The 12831-nt window shown below is 48.7% G+C and overlaps 1 protein-coding gene across 2 annotated transcripts in view; it reads right to left on the bottom strand.

Moving 5' to 3' along the window:
• The window catches only part of SLC35F1 (solute carrier family 35 member F1), a 408883-nt gene that overhangs the window by 58496 nt on the left and 337556 nt on the right, over window positions 1-12831 (bottom strand). The window lies entirely within an intron of this gene.

The raw sequence follows: 12831 nt of genomic DNA, 5'->3' as shown, positions 1-12831 counted from the left end.
TGGTTCACAGTACAGTTAATCAGTAAAATGAAAAGGTAAAAGGTATGTCTACACTACGGAGACCATGCCAGCATAGCTATGCCAGCACAGTTCCATAGTGTAGACTTAGTCTACACTAACAGAAGTTCCCCGGCCCTCATCAGAGGAACACCATCCCTGAACGATGTTAGCTATGTTGATGGAAGCATTCTTTCAGTGACCTGGCTGTGTCTACACTGAGGGCTGGGGTTGGATCTATTGGCTTTGCAATGTTGATGCAGGGTATGGTTTTAACCCATACCGCATTAACACAGCAATGCAGTTCCAACTTTCAAGTGTCAGCAAAACCAAACATTTTGAAAGATATGAAGTGAAGTTTGGCACCCATGTGCCATTAAACTTCAGTGGGAGCTGGTGCTGAATCCCACTTTGTGCCTTTCAGAATCTCTCCTGAGTGTTTAATTGCAAGTTATATGGCTACTAAGGCAAGGTATTTCACTATCTCGCTTATCCTTAAAGAAATTTATTACTTAGGGCTCCACTGTATGCAGACTGTCTGTGAAACACTGGGAAGTTGTATTCTGTGTATTTCTCTGGATGTTCTTCCCTTAATTTTTGAAATTTTGGGGGATGCAGGGTGGCTTTTTTTTCCATTGGAGCAATGGCCTAGCATTTGTATGTGTCTGCATTCTATTCTCTCAGTGTTGGTAACCATTATACTTAGAAAATAATACTGAATAATGACTATATCCCATTAAACTTCTGCTTATACATGTCTATTACAAACGTATATTAGGTGTAACACACAGTGTAACAAAGTTCCTCCTCTACCTTGGTGGGTCCTGCGCTTATTGGCAGATTTTTTCACCTCAGTGATCTTCCCCACAGTCTGGATCAACTCCTCCTGTGTCTGATCAGGAGTTGGGAGGTTTGGGGGGAACCCGGGCCCACCCTCTACTCCGAGTTCCAGCCCAGGGCCCTGTGGATCGCAGCTGTCTATAGTGCCTCTTGTAACAGCTGCATGACAGCTACAACTCCCTGGGTTACTTCCCCATGGCCTTCTCTAAACACCTTCTTTATCCTCCCATAAGGACCTTCCGCCTGGTGCCTGATAATGCTTGTACTCCTTACTCCTCCAGCAGCACACCCTCTCACTCTCAGCTCCTTGTGTCTCTTGCTCCCAGCTCCTCACGCACTTCCTCTCCCTGGCTCCCCCTTCCCTGACTGGAGAGGTCTCTTCTAACCCAGGTGCCCTGGATTAGCCCGCTTGAATTGGCCTGCAGGTGTTCTAATCAGCTTGCCTGCCTGAATTGGTTCTAGCAGGTTCCTGATTACTCTAGTGCAGCCCCTGCTCTGGTCACTCAGGGAACAGAAAACTACTCATACAGTGACCTGTATATTTTCCCTCCACCAGACTCCTGTACCCCACTGATTTGGGTCTGTCACATATCCCTCCCCCCTGCTCAACACCAAGGAGTTGGGCAACTCGGAATGCCAGACAGTGCACACATGACAAGCCATCAACATTGCCGTGACGGCTCCCTGCTCTGTGTTGCACATGGAACTGGAAAGGTTGGAGGATAAGAACCACCTGGTCACCCTTGTATTCTTCTCCTTGTTCTGCTGCAACCATTGAAGAGGGGCATGGTCAGTCACAAGAACAAATCTGCACCCAAGCAAATAGTAGTGCAATGCTTCCATGGCCCATTTCATGGCGAGGCACTCTCTCTCCACCACTGCATATTTTTGTTCCCTCGGAAGGAGTTTCCTACTGAGCTAGAGAATCGGCTGTTCCTCCTCCCCGACCATTTGTGATAGAACGGCCCCCAACCCTACTTCCGATGCATCTGTCTGCAGGATAAATTCCTTGGTGAAATCAGGGGCTATCAGTACAGGGTTACTGCAGAGGGCAATCCTTAGGTCTGTGAATGCTTCCTCTGCTGCGTCAGACAATCTTACCAGATCAGGTCCACGGGCTTTTACTAGGTCTGTCAGGGCCTTGCCCTTGTGGCAAAGTGGGGGATAAATCGTCGGTAATACCCCACTACACCTAGGAATGCCCGGACTTGTTTCTTGCGACGTGGTCGAGGCCAATTTTGGATGGCCTACAACTTGTTCACTTGGGGTTTTACCAGACCTTTTCCCACAATGTAGCCAAGATATTTGCCCTCCGTAAACTCTACAGTGCACTTGGCAGGGTTTGCTGTAAGGCCAGCTGTCCTGAAGGTATCAAGGACTCCCTCCACCTTCTCTAGGTGAGTTTCCCAGTCCGGGGTATGAATGACCACATCATCCAAGTAGGCAGCAGCATAACTGTTATGCGGCGTAATAGCTTGTCCATGAGGCGCTGGAAAGTAGCTGGGGCCCCATGTAGTCCAAAAGGGAGGACAGTATATTGAAAAAGACCCTCTGGTGTAGAGAATGCAGTCTTTTCCTTTGCGTCTTCTACAAGGGGAATCTGCCAGTACCTCTTCGTCAGTTCTAGAGTAGTCAAGTACCAGGCATTACCCAGATGGTCCACTAGCTCATCTATGCGAGGTATGGGGTACGTGTCGAACTGGGATACTTCATTAAGTCGCCGGAAGTCATTGCAAAACCTTGTGGTGCCATCAGGTTTGGGCACCAGCACGACTGGGCTGGACCACTGACTGTGGGATTCTTCAATGATCCCCAACTCCAGCATTTTTTTTACTTCTGCTTTTATTTCCTTTCTTTTGGTCGCTGACACCTGATAGGACCTCATTATTATTCTGGCCCAGGGTTCGTGACAATGTGGTGATATGTCTCGGTTGTTCGACCTGGTTTTGTTGAGAACACATCTTGGTTCCAGAAGATCATCTCAGACACCTCATTCTTCTGGTCTGGTGTTAAATCGAGAGACACTCTCACCTGTTTGGAAGGCTTGTTTTCCTGGGTTAGGTCTTTTTGGATAGTTATGCATGCCTCTTGTGCATGCCAGGGTTTCAGAAGGTTGATGTGATAAATTTGTTCTTGTATTCTCAGGCAGACAAGCTGATTAAGAAGCACCTGCACGCAATCAAGGCAGGCTAATCAGGGACCTGGGTTTAAAAAGGAGCTCACTCGTCAGGAAGGGGGAGCCAGAGGAGAGGAAGTGTGTGTGAGAAGCATGGAGCAAGAGGCACAGGAGCTTAGAGTGAGAGGGTGTGCTGCTGGAGGACTTAAGGAGTACAAGCATTATCAGGCACCAGGAGGAAGGTCCTGTAGTGAGGATAAAGAAGGTGTTTGAGGAGCCATGGGGAAGTAGCCCAGGAGTATGTGAGCCGATGCAGCTGTTACAAAGAGCATTATAAGACAGCTGCAATCCACAGGGCCTGGCTGGACTCGGAGTAGAAGGGCGGGCCCGGGTTCCCCCCAAACCTCCCAACTCCTGATCAGACACAGGAGGAGTTGATCAGACTGTGAGGAAGATCACTACTGAGGTGACAAATCTGCCAATAAACGGCAGGACCCCACCAAGGTAGAGGAGGAACTTTGTTACAACTGGTGTCAGGGGTGGGATTTTGGTGTGCACAGCGCAGCAGAAGAAGGAGGGTGATTTAAAAAAAAAAGAAGTAGAGATTTAATTTTTTCACCACAAGGGATGACTTAGTGCAGGCATTGATACAAGCTACGGCGGCCAGCAGAAGGCTACCCCGTGTCCAGGCAGTGCCCAACCAGAGCAGTGCGACTGCAGCAGAGACTAATTGTCTGCTGATGAGATCAGGCTTCTCAAGCACCGAGCTTTGTTACGGAACTGGTAAACCAGATAAAGACCCTACAGAGCTGAACTGCAGCCGCATGATGGATGCAGATCATACGGCCAGCCACTGGCTGCAGAAAATGACGCGGGAGGATGATGTAGAGGCGTATCTTCTGGCCTTTGAGAGGACAGCCCTTCGGGAGGCCCGGCCTCGAGATCAGTGGTCTGGCATCCTTGCCCATTCCTGTGTGGGGAGGCCCAGAAGGCCTACTATGACTGCCTGAAGAGGCTGCATCAGGTCCTGCAGCTGAATAGCAGAGATCCTGGCAGATCTGGGTAATGACTGCAGTGCAGGCCCACCGGTATCACGAGTGGAGGTACCAGGAATACAAAACCCCAGGTCCCAATTTATGACCTCCTCCATTCTGCATAAAAGTGGTTGTGAACAGAGTCCCAGAGTCCGGAAGAGATACTAGAGGTTTCTGGTCATCGACCGATACATGAGGGGACTTCCACCAGACCTTCGTGCCTGGGTAAGCCAGAAAACCCTCCCACCTAGGATGAGGTGTTGCACTGGTAGAAGAGTGAAGGACAGCGAGGAAGCTGACCGACCAGTTAAGAAAGAAGCACCTCAGGTTAAACACAGCAGCACCAAGCCCTAGAGATCGGGTGACTGGGCAACAGGAGATCACAGATAGAAAAAGAGAGGGGCTGAAGGCCACCAGAAGCCACAAAGACGTGAGACTGAGGGAGAAGAGGAGCATGATTTTAGACTGCCAACAAGAGACCGGGGAATGCCTAGGGCCCCTAACAGATGTATGCCTGCAGGGAGTGGGGACATATAGCTGCACAGTGTCCCAATGCAGAGGAGCCATTGCAGTGTAACCTGGGGAACTGGACAGACCCATCGCCCTACCACCTTGTGGGGGTCCACTAACCCACATATGTAAACCAGACAGAAAGCTAAATGAGTTAGAGACCACAGCACTGGTTGATTCAGGGAGTGCATACACACTTGTCTCGGGGAAGCTCGTGAAGTGTAGTCAGCTGCTATGGGCTAAGGGTACAGGGATAACATGTGTCATGGGACAGTTGGTTATTAACCCCACCATCCCACTAAAAATTGAGATTCAGGGAAACACTACTGAGGTAGCAGCAGGTGTAGTCCGTAAACTCCCATACTGGTGCTCATAGGGAGGGACTTCACAGGCTTTGGAGATTTACCCAGTAGAAGGATTGGAGAAAGAGGGAACCCTGAAATTAGTGAGGCATCACAGTAGACTGTCAACCCCCAGTCTTCTCTGAAATAATCTCCAGATTTATTTTCCATACCCAGATAGGGCGCAGAAATCGAAAAGGAAAGAAGGGCATCTAAGACCTTGGAACCCGAATATCTGACTAAAGCCAAGGGTCGCTCTCTTAGGTAGGCGGACCCGAGCAGCTGAAAGGAGGCCACCCAGGAGGGAGAAGCACCTGAATCTGACCCCGACCCTAACGCTTCTGAACAGCAGTGAGGCACAGACTGGGCCGCTAGTTCTTTGGCAGATTAGCCCTGGAAGAGGAATTTTGGATCTAGACCAGGCTGAAAACCAAGGTACAACAACATTAGGAAGGAGGTACTGAAATAGATGGGTCCCGTGGAAGGGAAAACCAGGGACCAGGACGTTCTCATAATGAAGAAGAACTCTTATACCGGGTTGAACCACTTACAGGCAGAAGGTACAGCAGATCCTAATACCTCAAAAACACCAGCACGTTGTATTAAGTCTGCTCATAGTCATCTTTGGGGGGGCATTTGGGGTAGAGAAGACCCTGGCACAAATCCTACGACGGTTCTTCTGGCCGGAGTACATGAAGAAGTGCGGAGGTACTGTGCGTCCTGCCGAATGTTCAGCTGCACAGTCCCCATCCCCCACCTTAGGGACACTTTAGTACCTTTCCCATCATAGAGGTCCCTTTGAGTGAATAGCCGTGGACCTAGTGGGACCCCGGAGAAGATGGCTCGGGGCCACCAATATATACGTTGTGTTGGACTATGCTACTCGCTACCCAGAAGCTGTCCCCCTGCGAACACAGCCTCTAAAACGATAGCCAAAGAGCTGGTGGGATCTTTGCCCAAGTGGGGCTACCAAAGGAAGATATTAACAGGCCAAGGAACCCACATTTATGTCAAAGATGAAGGACCTCTGTACGCTGCTCCATATACATACCCTGAGAACTTCAGTCTACCCATTCGCAGACTGATGGGTTGGTAGAAAGGTTTAACCGAACCCTCAGGGCTATGATAAGGAAGGTGGTAGTCAAATGGGAAGGATTGGGACACCCTACTGCCCTACGCTTATTGTTCGCTATCCAGGAGGTACTCAGGCCTCAACTGGGTTTCCCCCCTTCGAGTTATTATACGGGCGTTCACCCCCATGGCATACTAGATATCGCCAAAGAGATCTGGGAAGAGGAACCAATGAGGGGAAAATATAATAGAACATGTATTGATAGCAGATGCGAGACCGGATAGCCGGTCACCCTATTGTATACGGAACATTTGGAAAAGGCACAGGAGGCCCCAGAAACCCATTACAACAATTGCCAGGCAAAAGTCCAACAGTTCCAACCAGGGGATCGGGTGATGGTGTTGGTACCATGGCAGAAAGGAGACGGCAGCTTCTGGCCCAATGGCAGGGGCCCTATGAGGTGGTTGAACCCGTGGGGGAAGTAACCTACAAGGTGCGGCAGCCAGGACGCCGAAAAAACAAGAACAGATTTATCACATCAACTTCTGAAACCCTGGCATGCACAAGAGGCATGCATAACTGTCCAAAAAGAACCTAACCCAGAAAACAAGCCTTCCAAACAGGTGAGAGTGTCTCCGATTTAACACCAGACCAGAAGAATGAGGTGTCTGAGATGATCTTCCGGAACCAAGATGTGTTCTCAACAAAACCAGGTCGAACAACCGAGAGACATATCACCACATTGTCACGAAACCCTGGGGCCAGAATAATAATGAGGCCTATCAGGGTGTCAGCGACCAAAGAAGGAAATAAAAGCAGAAGTAAAAAAAATGCTGGAGTTGGGGGATCATTTGAAGAATCCCACAGTCAGTGGTCCAGCCCAGTCGTGCTGGTGCCCAAACCTGATGGCACCACAAGGTTTTGCAATGACTTCCGGCGACTTAATGAAGTATCCCAGTTCGACACGTACCCCATACCTCGCATAGATGAGCTAGTGGACCGTCTGGGAAATGCCTGATACTTGACTACTCTAGACTTGACAAAGGGTACTGGCAGATTCCCCTGTAGAAGACGCAAAGGAAAAGACTGCATTCTCTACACCAGAGGGTCTTTTTCAATATACTGTCCTCCCTTTGGACTACATGGGGCCCCAGCTACTTTCCAGCGCCTCATGGACAAGCTATTACGCCGCATAACAGTTATGCTGCTGCCTACTTGGATGATGTGGTCATTCATACCCCGACTGGGAAACCCACCTAGAGAAGGTGGAGGCAGTCCTTGATACCTTCAGGACAGCTGCCTTACAGCAAACCCTGCCAAGTGCACTGTAGGTTTACGGAGGCAAATATCTTGGCTACATTGTGGGAAAAGGTCTGGTAAAACCCCAAGTGAACAAGTTGTAGGCCATCCAAAATTGGCCTCGACCACGTCGCAAGAAACAAGTCCGGGCATTCCTAGGTGTAGTGGGGTATTACCGACGATTTATCCCCACTTTGCCACAAGGGCAAGCCCCCTGACAGACCTAGTAAAAGCCCGTGGACCTGATCTGGTAAGATGGTCTGACGCAGCAGAGGAAGCATTCACAGACCTAAGGACTGCCCTCTGCAGTAACCCTGTACTGATAGCCCTGATTTCACCAAGGAATTTTATCCTGCAGACAGATGCATCGGAAGTAGGGTTGGGGGCCGTTCTATCACAGATGGTGTCGGGGAGAGGAACACTCCAATTCTCTAGCTCAGTAGGAAACTCCTTCCGAGGGAACAAAATATGCAGTGGTGGAGAGAGAGTGCCTCCCGTAAAATGGGCCATGGAAGCATTGCACTACTATTTGCTTGGGCGGCAGATTGTCCTTGTGACTGACCATGCCCCCTTTCAATGGATGCAGCAGAACAAGGAGAAGAATACAAGGTGACCAGGTGGTTCTTATCCCTCCAACCTTTCCAGTTCCATGTGCAACACAGGCAGGGAGCCGTCACGGCAATGCCGATGGCTTGTCACGTGTGCACTGTCTGGCATTCCCAAGCTTGCCCAACCCCTTGGTGTTGAGCAGGGGGGAGGGATATGTGACAGACCCAAATCCAGTGGGGTACAGGAGTCTGGTAGAGGGAAAATATACTGGTCACTGTATGAGTAGTTTTCTGTTCCTGAGTGACCAGAGCAGGGGCTGCACTAGAGTAATCAGGAACCTGCTATTCTCAGGCAGACAAGCTGATTAAGAAACCTGCAGGCAATCAAGGCAGGCTAATCAGGGAACCTGGGTTTAAAAAAGGAGCTCACTCGCTCAGGAGAGGGGGAGCGCAGAGTGAGAGGAAGTGTGTTGTGAGAAGCATGGAGCAAGAGGGCCCAGGAGACTGAGAGTGAAGAGGGTGGTGCTGCTGGAGGACTTAAGGAGTACAAGCATTTATCAGGGCACACAGGAGGGAAGGTCCTGTAGTGAGGATAAAGAAGGTGTTTTGGAGGAGCCATGGGGAAGTAGCCAGGAAGTTGTGCCGTCATGCAGCTGTTACAAAGAGCATTATAACGGAACAGCTGCAATCCACAGGGCCGGTCTGGACCTCGGAGTAGAGGGCAGGGCCGGGTCCCCCAAACCTCCAACTCTGATCAGACACGGAGGAGTTGAATCAGACATACGTGAGGAAGATCACATGAGGTGACAAATCCTGCCAATAAACGGACAGGTAACTCCACCAAGGTAGAGGAGGAACTTTGTTACAGACTGGTGCCAGGTGGTGGGATTTTGGTGTGCAGCAGGCACGAGAAGAAGGAGGGTGATTTAAAAAAAAAAAATAGAGATTTAAAATTCTTTTCACCACAGTTGGATACTTTAGTGCAGGCATTGAATTACAAGCTTCGGCGGCCCAGAAGGCTACCCGCGTGTCAGGGCAAACAGTGGGGGCCCGCCCAACGCAGAGGCAGTGCGACTGCAAGCAAAAGACAATTGTCTGCTGATGAGATCAGGCTTCTCAAAGACCGAGCTTTGTTACGGGAACTGGTAAACCAGATAAAGACCTTCGAGAGCTGACACTGCAGTCTCCCATGATGGATGCAGATCATACGGGCCAGCCACTGGCTGCAGAAAACTGTACGCGGGAGGATGGATGTAGAGGCGTATCTTCCGGCTTTGAGAAGACAGCCCTTCGGGAGGCCCCGGCCTCGAGATCATGTGCTCGGCATCCTTGCCCTCAATTCCTGTGTGGGAGGCCAGACAAGGCCTACTTATGAACTGCCTGAAGAGGCTGCATCAAGGATCGCAGCTGAATAGCAGAGATCCTGGCAGATCTGTGGTATGACTGCAGTGCAGGCCCACCGGTAATCCGAGTGGAGGTACCAGAATACAAAACCCCCAGGTCCCAATTTATGAACCTCCTCCATTCTGCATAAAAAGATGGTTGTGACAGAGTCCGCAGAGTCCGGAAGAGATACTAGAGGTTTTCTGGTCCATCGACCGAGTACATGAGGGGACTTCCACCCAGACCTTCGTGTGCCTGGGTAAGCCAGAAAACCCTCCCACCTAGGATGAGGTGGTTGACTGGTAGAAGTAGGGTGAAGGACAGCCGAGGAAGCTGACCCGACCAGTTAAGAGAAGAAGCACCGTCAGTTAAACCAGCCAGCACCAAGCCCTAGAAGATCGGGTGACTGGGCAACAGGATCAACAGATAGAAAAAGAGAGGGGCGAAGGCCACCAGAAGCCACAAAACGTGAGACTGAGGGAGAGAGGAGCATGAATTTTAGACTGCCAAACCAAAGAGACCGGGGAATGCCTAGGGCCCGCCTAACAGATGTATGCCTGCAGGGAAGTGGGGACAATAGTGCACAGTGTCCGCAATGCAGAAGGAGCCAGTTGCATGTAACCTGGGGAACTGGATCAGACCCATCGCGCCTTAGCCACCTTGTGGGGGTCCCACTAAACCCACATATGTAAACCAGACAGAAAGCTAAATGAGTTAGAGACCGACAGTCACTGGTTGATTCGAGGGAGTGCATACACACTTGGTCTCGGGGAAGCTCGTGAAGTGTAGTCAGCCTGCTATGGGCTAAGGGTACAGGGAATAGACAATGTGTGCATGGGACAAGTTGTTATTTAACCCCCCATCCCACTAAAAATTGAGATCAGGGAAACACTACTGAGAGTAGCAGCAGGTGTAGTCCGTAAACTCCCATACTGGTGCTCATAGGGAGGGACTTCAAGGCTTTGGGAGATTTACTCCAGTAGAAGGATTAGGAGAAAGAGGGAAACCCTGAAATTAGGAGGCATCACAGTAGACTGTCAACCCCAGTCTTCTCTGAAATATCTCCAGATTATTTTCCATACCCAGATAGGGCGCAGAAATCGAAAAGGAAAGAAGGGCATCAAGACGCTTGGGGAACCCGAATATCTGACTAAAGCCAAAGGGTCGCTCTCTTAGGTAGGCGGACCCGAGCTAAGCTGAAAAGGAGGCCACCCAGGAGGGAGAAGCACCTGAATCTGACCCCGACCCTAACTGCTTCTGAACAGCAGTGAGGCACAGACTGGGGCCAGCTAGTGTTCTTTGGCAGATTAGCCGCTGGAAGAGGAATTTTGGTATCTAGACCAGTTTGCTGAAAACCAGGTACAACAACATTAGGGAAGAGGTACTGAAATAGATGGGTCACCGTGGAAAGGGAAAAACCAGGGACAGGACGTTCTCATAATGAGAAGAAACTCTTATACCCGGGGTTGAACCACTTACAGGCAGAAGGTAGCAGCAGATCCTAAACCGGTCAAAAACACGCAGCACGTTGTATTAAGTCTGCTCATAAGTCATCTTATGGGGGGGCATTTGGGGTAGAGAAGGACCCTGGCTACAATCCTAACGTACGGTTCTTCTGGCCGGAGTACATTGAAAGAAGTGCGGAGGTGACTGTGCGTCCTGCCGAATATGTTCAGCTTGCACAGTCCCCATCCCCCAACCTTAGGGACACTTTAGTACCTTTCCCACTCATAAGAGGTTCCCTTTGAAAGGTAATAGCCGTGGACCTAGTGGACCCCGGGAGAAGATGGGCTTCGGGGCCCACCAATATATACGTGTGTTGGACTATGCTACTCGCTACCCAGAAGCTGTCCGCCCTGCAGGAACATCAGCCTCTAAAAACGATAGCCAAAGAGCTTGGTGGGATCTTGCCCAAAGTGGGGCTACCCAAAGAAGACTATTAACAGGACCAAGGAACCCAGCATTTATGTCAAAGTGGTTCTAGCAGGTTCCTGATTACTCTAGTGCAGCCCCTGCTCTGGTCACTCAGGGAACAGAAAACTACTCATCCAGTGACCAGTATATTTGCTCTCTACCAGACTCCTGTACCCCACTGGTTTGGGTCTGTCACAACAACTACAACTGGATCAGTTAAGGTCAGAATTTCAGCCTAAAAACATTGACTAAAAAGCAAAATAAAATGCCAAGATGTGTTTCCACTGCTTGGCCGCACTTGCTATTTGTATTATGCTTTGAATTCATGTAATAGGATGAATAGTAGCACAAGCGCAAGCTTAACAATTCAAAATGGTATGTGAATATGACACTAGTAGATTTTGTTGATCTCCTTACTTACAATTTCAAAATGGAAAGTAAGCTTAAAAGAAGGTGCGGCTGTTTCTCTAAGTACCTTGTGCGCATCAGGATTCAGATTTACACAAGAGAACAGGCATTTCCTCATCCGTCACATTAGAAATGACCAAAGGGGAACTGCCAATTAGAAGAGGAGAGGTGGGGGCAGAGAAATCCCTTTCCACATTCTACAGTACCTCAGGGCCAGTCACTGACAGGTGGCAGCTGTGAGGGGAAGCTCTCACCACACGATTTCCTTGAGGGCAGTGCTAATGAGGAGCTCTAACACAAGGAAGGGGAGTGTGTAATTGGAAGAAAATTCAATGAATGTTTAGAAAGGAATAATCAGCTCATCTGTTTCTTGCTGTTCTTCACTGGGAGTTTGCTGACCAGCACTTTTCCCTTTTGATATTGATACAGATCAGCAATTACTCCTGCACATTAGTGACCTTATTTCTAAAGCTTTCTCTCTCCCCTTTTCCAGAGACTTATGATACATTCCAGTTACATCCTTGCATGCACACTCTGTTTGCACAGATCGGAGAACAGATGTCACTGTCAGCAAGAGGGTACATGTTTGCAATTCACAAATATGATAAAAGATAGTAATTGTTAAAAATGTTATCACCAGTGGGGGAAAAAATTCTCTCAGATGTCTGTTATCAACCCTTGCTCAGAGGAAGTGCAATGTCTTTTAATTATCTTTTAATTTAACTGCCTAGAGAAGTTTTGTCTGGCATATTAATATAAGAATATGAGAATTGCCACACCAGAACAGATCAGTGGATTGGTTAGTCTCGCACCTTGTCTCCTAAAATGATTTAAATCAGAATTGGCACTAGAGGAATCCACAGCAGGGGACAGCAGGATCTAGGTAAATTGAACCCACCCTCTACCTCAGCATCATGTGCAAGGAATATTTAAATTGTGTGCACCGTATATGATGACAAGTTTGCCATCTTCCCATGACAAAAAGAGAGAATTTATCTGATGACGTGTGACCTGATTCTACCCTGGGTTTGGGTAGAATTAGGTCACTTTAACTTGGAAATATGGTACGTACAGGAATTTCTTTATAACACTTTAATTAACTTTCCCATTGTATGCACATTTAAAAATAATAATAAAAAATCAATTGCATCCTGGAAATGGAAAAATTAGCATGACAAGATACGTGCTTGACAAATATCAACCCAGGATCAACTTCATATATTTCACGATAATCGTTTGTTTAAAAAAAAGCATATGGTGATTAGAACTTCCTGAAGATAATGACAATAATGTGTCCGTTTGGATTAATTTTGATCATGTAGAGACATTTCACTGGCAACAAAGAGACAGAATGTAGAAATTATAGCAA

The sequence above is a fragment of the Chelonoidis abingdonii genome, chromosome 3, assembly GCF_003597395.2.
Source record: "Chelonoidis abingdonii isolate Lonesome George chromosome 3, CheloAbing_2.0, whole genome shotgun sequence".
Lineage (NCBI taxonomy): Eukaryota > Metazoa > Chordata > Testudines > Testudinidae > Chelonoidis > Chelonoidis abingdonii.
Note: the sequence above shows the minus strand (reverse complement) of the source record. Positions and strands in the feature narration are given on the sequence as shown.